Genomic DNA, 10,005 nt, shown 5'->3' with positions numbered 1-10,005 from the left:
GCTGAACCGCTATCCAGAAATGCGAGGTGAACTGCGTACCCCAATCCGAGATGATAGATAGCGGCACCCCATGAAAGCGAACAATCTCCCTGATATAAATCTCAGCTAACCTTTCAGACGAATAGGTGGCTGCAACAGGAAAAAAATACGCTGACTTGGTCAGCGTATCAACAATGACCCAAACTGCATCAAACTTTTTCCGAGTCATCGGAAGTCCAGTAACGAAATCCATCGTAATCCTCTCCCACTTCCACTCGGGAAGTGCAATCCTCTGAAATAGACCACCAGGTCTTTGATGCAGTACTTAACCTGCTGACAATTCAAACACCAAGCCACATGCGCAACGATGTCTTTCTTCATCTTACGCCACCAATAGTGCTGCCTCAGATCCTGATACATATTCGCGGCGTCCGAGTGAATAGAATACCGAGAACTGTGGGTCTCCGCTAAGATCTACTCTCGAATCCCATCAACATTGGGCACACAAACTCGCCCCTGCAATCTCAATACACCATCATCATCTAAGGTTACTTTCTTGGCACCTCCATGCTGCACCGTGTATCTCAAGACACACAAATGGGGATCATCGAATTGCCGATCACAGATACGCACCAATAAAGAAGAACGAGCGACCGTGCAAGCTAATACCCGACTAGGCTCAGAAATGTCCAACCTCACAAACTGATTGGCCAAATCCTGAACGTCCAAAGCAAGCGGTCTCTCACCGATCAGAATATAAGCCAGATTGCCCATACTGGCTGACTTCCTACTCAAGGCATCAGCCACCACATTGGCCTTTCCCGGTTGATATAAGATAGTGATGTCATAATCTTTCAACAATTCCAACCACCTCCTCTGCCTCAAATTCAACTCCTTTTGCTTGAACAAATACTGAAGACTCTTATGATCCGTGAACACCTCACACGCCACACCATACAGATAGTGCCTCCAAATCTTTAATGCGTGAACAATGGCTTCCAACTCCAAATCATGCACTGGATAGTTCTTCTCATGAACCTTCAACTGCCTCGAGGCATAGGCAATGACCTTGCAATCCTGCATCAACACTGCACCAAGTCCAATACGAGATGCATCATAATAGACTGTATAGGGCCACGAACCTGTGGGCAAAACCAACACCGATGCTGTGGTCAGAGCTGCCTTGAGCCTCTGAAAGATTGCCTCACACTCATCTGACCATCTGAACTGGGCACCTTTCTGGGTCAATCTGGTCATAGGGGCTGCAATGGATGAAAACCCCTCCACGAACCGACGGTAGTAACCTGCTAACCCCAGGAAACTTCGAATCTCTGTAGCTGAAGCTGGTCGAGGCCAGTCCTTGACTGCCTCTATCTTCTTCGGGTCTACCTGAATACCTGCTGCTGATACGACATGACCCAGGAATGCGACCGAACTCAACCAAAACTCGCACTTCGAGGCCTTAGCATGCAACTGACTATCCTTCAGGGTCTGAAGAACTGCTCTGAGGTGTTGCTCATGCTCCTCCTGACTGCGGGAGTATATAAGAATATCGTCAATGAAGACTATCACGAAAAAGTCCAAATAAGGTCTGAACACTCGGTTCATCAACTCCATGAACGCTGCTGGGGCATTAGTCAATCCAAATGACATGACCAAAAACTCAAAGTGCTCATACCGAGTGCGAAATGCTGTCTTAGGGACATCAGATGCCCTAATCCTCAGCTGGTGTTAACCAGATCTCAAATCTATTTTCGAGAACACCCTCGCACCCTGAAGCTGGTTGAATAAATCATCAATCCTCGGTAGTGGATACTTATTCTTCATTGTAACCTTGTTCATGCCGGTAATTGATGCACATTCTCATCGAACCATCCTTTTTCTTAACAAACAACACCGGCGCTCCCCAAGGCGACACCCTGGGTCTAATGAAACCTTTCTCAAGCAAATCCTACAACTGTTCCTTTAACTCTTTCAACTCCGGCGGGGCCATATGATATGGCGGTATAGAAATGGGCTGAGTGCCCGGGGCCAAATCAATACAAAAGTCGATATCCTTGTCGGGCGGTATACCCGGCAGGTCTGAAGGGAAAACCTCAGGAAACTCCCGAACAACGGGCATAAAATCAATAGAAGGGACCTCCGCGCTAGAGTCGCGAACATACGCCAAGTAGGCCAAACATTCCTTCTCGACCATACGCCGAGCCTTCACATACGAGATAACACTGCGGGTACAATGACCAGAAGTCCCTCTCCACTCTAAACGGGGTAAATCCGGTAAGGCTAAGGTCACGGTCTTGGCATGGCAATCCAAGATAGCATGGTACGGGGATAACCAATCCATCCCCAATATAACATCAAAGTCGACCATGTCCAAAAGCAACAAATCAACACGGGTCTCAAGACCCCCAAACACTACGATACAAGAACGATGAACTTGGTCGACCACAATAGAATCACCCACCGGTGTTGACACATAAACAGGAATACTCAACGAGTCACTAGGCATAACCAAATAGGGTGCAAAATAGGACGACACATATGAATACGTAGATCCGGGATCAAATAGCACAGAAGCATCCCTATCACAGACCAGAATAGTACCTGTAATCACAGCATCTGATGACTCAGCCTCTGACCTGGTTGGCAAAGCATAACAACAGGGCTGGGCCCCACCTTCCTGAATCATATCCCTGTGACGATCTGCTGCTGGCTGACCCCTACCTCTAGCGGTCTGAGCTCCACCTCTAAGACATCTACCTCTACCTCTATGTCCCCTACCCCCGTCTAACTGGCTGGGCATGTTGTTGGGCAACTGGAGACTGAATTATCGGGTGAGGACCCTGTTGCTGCGAGCTACTGGAAGCTCGAGGGCAATATCTGGCAATGTGACTCACATCGCCGCAAGTATAACAAGCCCTCGGCTGCTGAGAATAACGAAGTGGTGGTGCACTGATAGGTGCTGATGGTGAACTGAAGAGCTGCTGGTCAGAATACTGCGGCTGAGAACCACGACCACCTGGTGTACCATGAGAAGCCTGGAGAGCTGACTGAAAGGGCCTCGAAGGATGGCCTCTACCATAAGAATCCCTACATCCATACGACGTACCATTGAATCTACCAGAATGACGGGGCCTCTTATCAGACCCATGACCACCTCCCTGAGCAAGTGCCATCTCTATCCGGTGGGCACCATCTGCCGCCTCCTGAAATGAAATCTCACTACCGGCACTCATGGCCATCTGAACACAGATCGGCTGGGCCAACCCATCAATAAGCCTCCGCACCCTCTCTCTATCGGTGGGGAGTATCACAATGGCATGACGAGCAAGATCCATGAACTGGGTCTCATACTGGGTGACTGTCATAGGAGCCTGTTCGAGACGCTCAAACTGCCTGCGAAGAGCATCTCACTGAGTAACTGGAAGAAACTTCCCCAGAAATAACTCTGAAAACTGTTCCAGGTCAATGATGGTGACCCTGCTGGCCTGACTAAGCAGAAATACCTCCACCAAGTCTTGGCGGATCCTGCCAGGCGAAAAGTGGCGAAGTCGACCCCATTGGTCTCTACAATCCCCATAGTCCGTAGAACCTCATGATAGCTGAATATGAAATCCTGAGCATCCTCTGAGGGGGTGCCACTATATGTGGTTGTGAAGAGCTTGGTGAAACAATCAAGCCTCCACAAAGCATCCGCGGACATAGCCGCACCATCGCTGGACTGAGCCACAATACCTGGCTGGGCTGCCACAGCTGGCTGAACTGCTGGAACCTGAGCCTGAGGAGCTACCGGCTCTGGAGTACGAGTATCGGGAGTCTAAACTCCTCCCCCAGCTGAGATATGCCTGGAGCTACGGGAAGCAAACCCGCTCTAAAAATGCCCTCCATAAAGCCTACCAGTCGGACCAAGGCGTCCTGAAGCACTGGAGTGGCTATGAAACCCTCTGGAATCTGAGCTGGGCCCACCGAAGCTGCTGGAGATGGAACCCCTTCGTCGTAGTAAACATGAGGCTCCACCTCTGGGACTGTCGTTCAAGGCTGAGCTCTGCCCCAGCCTCGGGCTCTGGCACGTCCTCGACCTCGCCCCCTGCCCCTGATAGGAGTTGCTGCTGGGGGCTCGGGCTGCTGCACGGTAGAAGAGGAAGCACATGTCCTCACCGTCTGCCAAAGAACAGAGTGGAAAGACAATCAGTACTTGAGAAACAGAATCGCACGACAAGAATGAACAAGTGAAGTTTTCCTAACTCAGTTGTCTCTGCGGGATAAATACAGACGTCTCCGTACCGATCCCTCAGACTCTACTGAGCTGTCTGTGGGTTGTGAGACCTAAGTAACCTAGTGCTCTGATACCAACTTGTCACGACCCGGATTTCCCACCATCGGGTGTCGTGATGGCGCCTACTATCGAAGCTAGGCAAGCCAAATATTTAAAACACCTTTCCTGCTTTCTTTCAAACAATAAAATAAATGAGACAAAATTTAAACGGAAGACTTTAAATCTAAAGCAACTGAAAACCAAAAGTGCGGAAGTTTAATACACATCACTACCTATGGTCTGGTGTCACTAGCTCACGGACTACTACAGAATACTACAAACAATGTCTGAAAGGGAATACATCATGTTTGTCTGATACAAGATGAACAAACGAAAACATGGAAAGGGGCTTCGGCCTGCGAACGCCAGCAAGGCTACCTCGAGAGTCCCTAGACTGAAGATAGCATCTAGAAGTCCTACTGCTGTGGTCCGTAAGCTGTTCCCTGATCTGTGCACAAAAATGTACAGAGTGTAGCATCAGCACATCTGACCCCATGTGCTGGTAAGTGTCTGGCCTAACCCCGGCAAAGTAGTGATGAGGCTAGATAGGACCTACCACAATTAACCTGTATAGATATATATACAAGTGCAAGAAGACAATAACAAGATAATACAAAGTAAAGCTAGGAAGGGACATGCCATCGGGGAGTAACAGATAAAAATGAAATATCGGAAATAAACAGAAGAAACTCCGGTTCCCATGATACATACATATATATATATATATATATATATATATATATAGTGGACGGCGTGCCACACGATCCCATAATATCATTTGTAAGTGGACGGCATGCCACACGATCCCAATTTTCATATATAAGTGGACGGCGTGCCACACGATCCCATAATATCATTTATAAGTGGACGGCTTGCCACACGATCGCAATGTTCATATATAAGTGGACGGCGTGCCACACGATCCCATAATATCATTTGTAAGAGGACGACGTACCACACGATCCCATAATATCATTTATAAGTGGACGGCGTGCCACACGATCCCATAATATCATATATAATTGAACGGCGTGCCACACGATCCCAATGTTCATATATAAGTGGACGGCGTGCCACACAATCCCATAATATCATTTGTAAGTGGACGGCGTGCCACATGATCCCATAATATCATTTATAAGTGGACGGCATGCCACACGATCCCAATGTTCATATATAAGTGGACGACGTGCCACACGATCCCACAATAACATATATAAGTGGACGGCGTGCCACACTATCCCAATGTTCATATATAAGTGGACGGCATGCCACACAATCCCATAATATCATATATAAGTGGACGGCGTGCCACACGATCCCATAATATAACTCGAACCATCTGATTTTGTAAGGAGAGTCCCACTAGGGGAAATCAACAACATATCACTCTAACCCGGGAAGAGTACATCTAACAACCCAAAATATCCCGGCGAGGGAGAGTATATATATCGGTCTACACATCCCGGCAAGGGAGTAATCACAACACATTCTCTTTTTAAATCCCTTCTTCCTCAACTAACACCATTCATGTTCGAGCTAACGCTCCAAAAGTACACCAATCACAGTTTTACCTCAACCGTTCACATTATTAGAAACACATCAAATAAACAAGGAGATTGTGTCACGTTATTCGAATTAAAAGCAATTAAGACTCACGGTCATGCTAGACTCCGGTGCATAGATAACCGTCACCATGCCTATACACCGTACTCCACATTAGCAAGTAGCAAATAACATCCTAATCCTATTCCCTCAAGCCAAAGTTAGAACAAACACTTACCTCGAATGCTCCAAACTCAACTCACGCTTCTAGTATAGCTTTACCTCTTGATTCTACCACCAATCCGCTCGAATCTAGTCATAAGTTACTTAATCACATTAATAATTACTAAATGAATCACTCCCCATGCATGAAAAATAAATTTTACAAGGTTTTTCCCAAAATGGTCAAAAACACCCCCGGACCCACGTGGTCGAAACTCGAGGTTCGGACCAAAACCCGGTTACCCATTCTCCCACGAATCCAAATATATGCTTTGTTTTGAAATCGGACCCCAAATTGAGGTCCAACTCCTCAATTTGTAGAAAACCTAGGTTCTACCCAAAACACCCAATTTCCCCCATGAAAATCTTTGTTTTGAAGTTGAAATCATGTTAAAAGATGTTAAGAAGTGAAGAAAATGAGTAAGAAATCACTTACCAATCGTTTTGAAGAAGAAAAGTTGTTTGGAAAATCGCCTCTTAGGTTTTGGGTTTTTGAAAAGTGGAAAAAATGACTGAAAATCCCGAATTTATACATTTTGCTGGGGGCTGGCGCGGACCGCACAGAAATGGACGCGGCCGCGCCGAGGGAGGGGAGAAGTGGGCTCTCTTTGAACCCACCCAGCGCGGACCGCACTGATTTGGTGCACGGCCGCGCTGGTCGACCCTCTGAACCCCACCACGCGGACCGTACAGAAAAGCACCGCGGCCGCGTGGCTGCCAGCGCGGACCGCGCGGAAATGGCCGCGGCCGCGCTGGGCCTGCAACATCTGAACCTGTATATTTTTCTAAGTCTAAGACCTCTCGGGCCCTACTCAAAACTCACCCGAGCCCTCGGGGCTCCAAACCAAACATTCATATGATCTCGAAAACACCTTACAGACTTACTCGTGCGATCAAATCGCCAAAATAACATCATATACATAGGATCAAGCCTCAAAATACATGATTTTCTTTCAACTTTCATAAAAACTCAAATTCCCCATTTTAAGTCCGAAACACGTCATATGACGTCCGTCTTTAGCCAAACTTTACAGATAGTGCTTAAAACATATCTAAGACTCGTGCCGGGCGTCGGAACCAAAATACGAGCCCGATACCACAGATTTCTGATCAATTTTCTTCTTCATTTTTCTTAATTAATTTCAGAAAACAATATCACACAAAAATTTATTTCTCGGGCTTGGGACCTCGGAATTTGATTCCGGGTACACTCCCAAGTTCCATATTTTTTTACGGACCCTCCGGGACCGTCGAATCACAGGTCCAGGTCCGTTTTACCCAAAATGTTTACCGAAGTCAATATTATGCATATTAATATCAAAATTTATCAAATGTTTCACAAAATCCGCATATTCTAACATAAAAACTTTCCGACTACGCGCCCGAACTGCGCACGCAAATTGAGGCAACTAAACCGTTTTGTATTACAATTTTCTTAAAAATATCAAGATGCTTAATATGCATCTCTAATGTTTTAGAAAATACTAATATGTCGTCAATATAAACGATGATAAAATCTAGATAAGGGTTAAAAATATCATTCATAATTTTCTGAAATTCAGAAGGGGCATTTTTTAAACCAAATGGCATGACATTCCATTCATATTGCCCAAATGGAACATTAAAAGCAGTTCTATAAGTATGCTCCTTAAAAATTTGAATTTGCCAATATCCAGATTTTAAATCGAATTTTGAAAATATATTGGCGTCATATAATCTAGATAGCAAGTCCCTTTTATTGGGGATAGGATATCTAATCCATTTTAGATGTTTATTCAATGGTTTATAATTTATAACTAATCTAGGAATACCACGTTCCTTTTCTGCAGCATTATTAACATAAAAGGCAGAACATGACCAAGGAGATTTTGAGGGTTTTATCAAACCCTTTTGTAACAAGCTGTCAATCTCGTTTTTGCAGAATTCGACTAATTCAGCATTCATCTGGCAAGGTTGAGATTTAGTAGGGATATCATCCTCGGAGAAGTTTTCCTCGTAAGGAAGAGTTACAATATGCCTTTTTCGGTTCCAAAAAGCACTAGGGTTATCGCCGCAAATATCAACAATCATTTGTTCAGCAATCAATTTAATCTTTTGCTGAACCTTAGAAGATTGTAAAGTATCGAATATATTCAAGCTCAATATTTCTAATTATAATGAATCAACATGCTTTTGTTTCATATTAATCAAGGCGTTAATATATCTAGTTACGGGATCTGTAACAAAAGAATAACTTATCTATTTATCTTGATAAGCAGCAGAAAAACCCTGTGCATCTATGTTATTAAAAGGGTAAATAGCATTAATAAAAGGGGTTCCAAGTATAATCGGAGGGTATAACTGGTTTTTTACCAAAAAGAAGAAATGAGGAATACAAACTCTATTTTGTCAAACACGAGTATTTGGTAATTTATACTCTATATCTAAAGCATGATCAGAAGCAGATTGTACCAAATGAGTGGTCTTTTGAAAATATTTAGTAGGAACAAGACCCTCTTGAATACAACTTACATCTGCTCCACTATCAATTATTGCTACATCAGTTAAAGAGAAAGTATTATCAATCAAGATAGTACATTTTATGTACCACTTATGAGTCGTAACAAATTGCATCATTCCTAAAAACATATCAGAATTTTCATTAATCGAACCAATCTGATCAGAAATTTCTTTTCCCTTTTCATTAGAAGATTCAGAAATTCCTTTAGCCGAAAAATCAGTTAGAGAATTATTTTTCTCAATTTGAGTAATCCGGTGAGCAGAAATCATTTGATTTTGTTTAAGAGACTTAATATCTCTTTTCAAATTCTCAATTTCGATTTTCAAATCCTCAAAAGAAGCATCTCTGCTAGGTGTACTGGACTTATGAAGTCGTTTATTAATTTCAGACAAAGAATAAGGCGCAAAATGTTCAAATTCGTTCTTATATTTTTCAAAAGGTTTTGAACTACTAGAACTAGAACTTGTAGCTAAATTAATATTTTTTTCACAAAGTTTTTCATCGGTAACTTTTTTTAAAAGTTCTATTACATTATCAGATGTAATAGTTTTCATATTCAAATCATGAAATTGTGATTGTAATTTATAAAATTCGTCATCATCACAAGTACAAATATCACCTTTGCAAGTTATGCAAGAAGTATCAACATTTTTCTCACTATCAGATAAATCAATTAAATCAACTTCATCCCCAGATTCAGTCTCAGAGTAATAGTCAGATTCTGATCCAGAAGTGTATAACAAGCTATAAACCTTATCGCGTAACTCATCATCGAGTTCTAAGGTTTTCAGCTTTTGAAGCTTGCAATTTGGAGAAATATGACCAAACTTTTCACACTTATAACACTTAATATCAGCGAGATCTCTTTTTGATCTATTCTTCGTAAATCGAGTAGATTTCTGATGCACTTTTCTAGTATCACGCTCTTCCTTAGACCTATATCTAGACCTCTTTTTCTTATACGGGCTATCCGGGTTAGGATACCTATGATATCTGTTTTTCTTCTTCTTCCTACTTTGAGTAGAGGTTTCGGGTAAACCGAACTGGGTACAGACGTCACCTAATTGGGATTTCTCTTTAAGCTTATTAATCTTAAGCTGTCTAGAAAGCTTTAGCTCATTACACAATTAATCCTTATTGTGTACATACTCCTATAAGTTTACCATAGGTATAATTACCATACTGAATTTCACCCTAACTACCCCTTAATACTTTCCTTACCCTTTCACGAAATAAGGAAGGGAGGCCGTCTATAAACTTAGCTTTCCAATGCTCATATTTATTCTCGGGTAGTTCCATAACCCTACTCACAAAAGTATCTTTATACCATCTAAATTCACTAAGGGTCTTACATCTAAGCCCATTAAGTAAGGTTCTGATGGTCTCATGATTTGAGGTAAATCTACCATTGAAATGCTCTAAAATTGTAAAGATAAGGGTATAC

This window comes from Nicotiana sylvestris, chromosome 12, assembly GCF_000393655.2.
Source record: "Nicotiana sylvestris chromosome 12, ASM39365v2, whole genome shotgun sequence".
In the NCBI taxonomy this organism is placed as follows: Eukaryota; Viridiplantae; Streptophyta; class Magnoliopsida; order Solanales; family Solanaceae; genus Nicotiana; species Nicotiana sylvestris.
The sequence above is the reverse complement of the archived record's forward strand: the minus strand, read 5'-3'. Positions refer to the sequence as shown.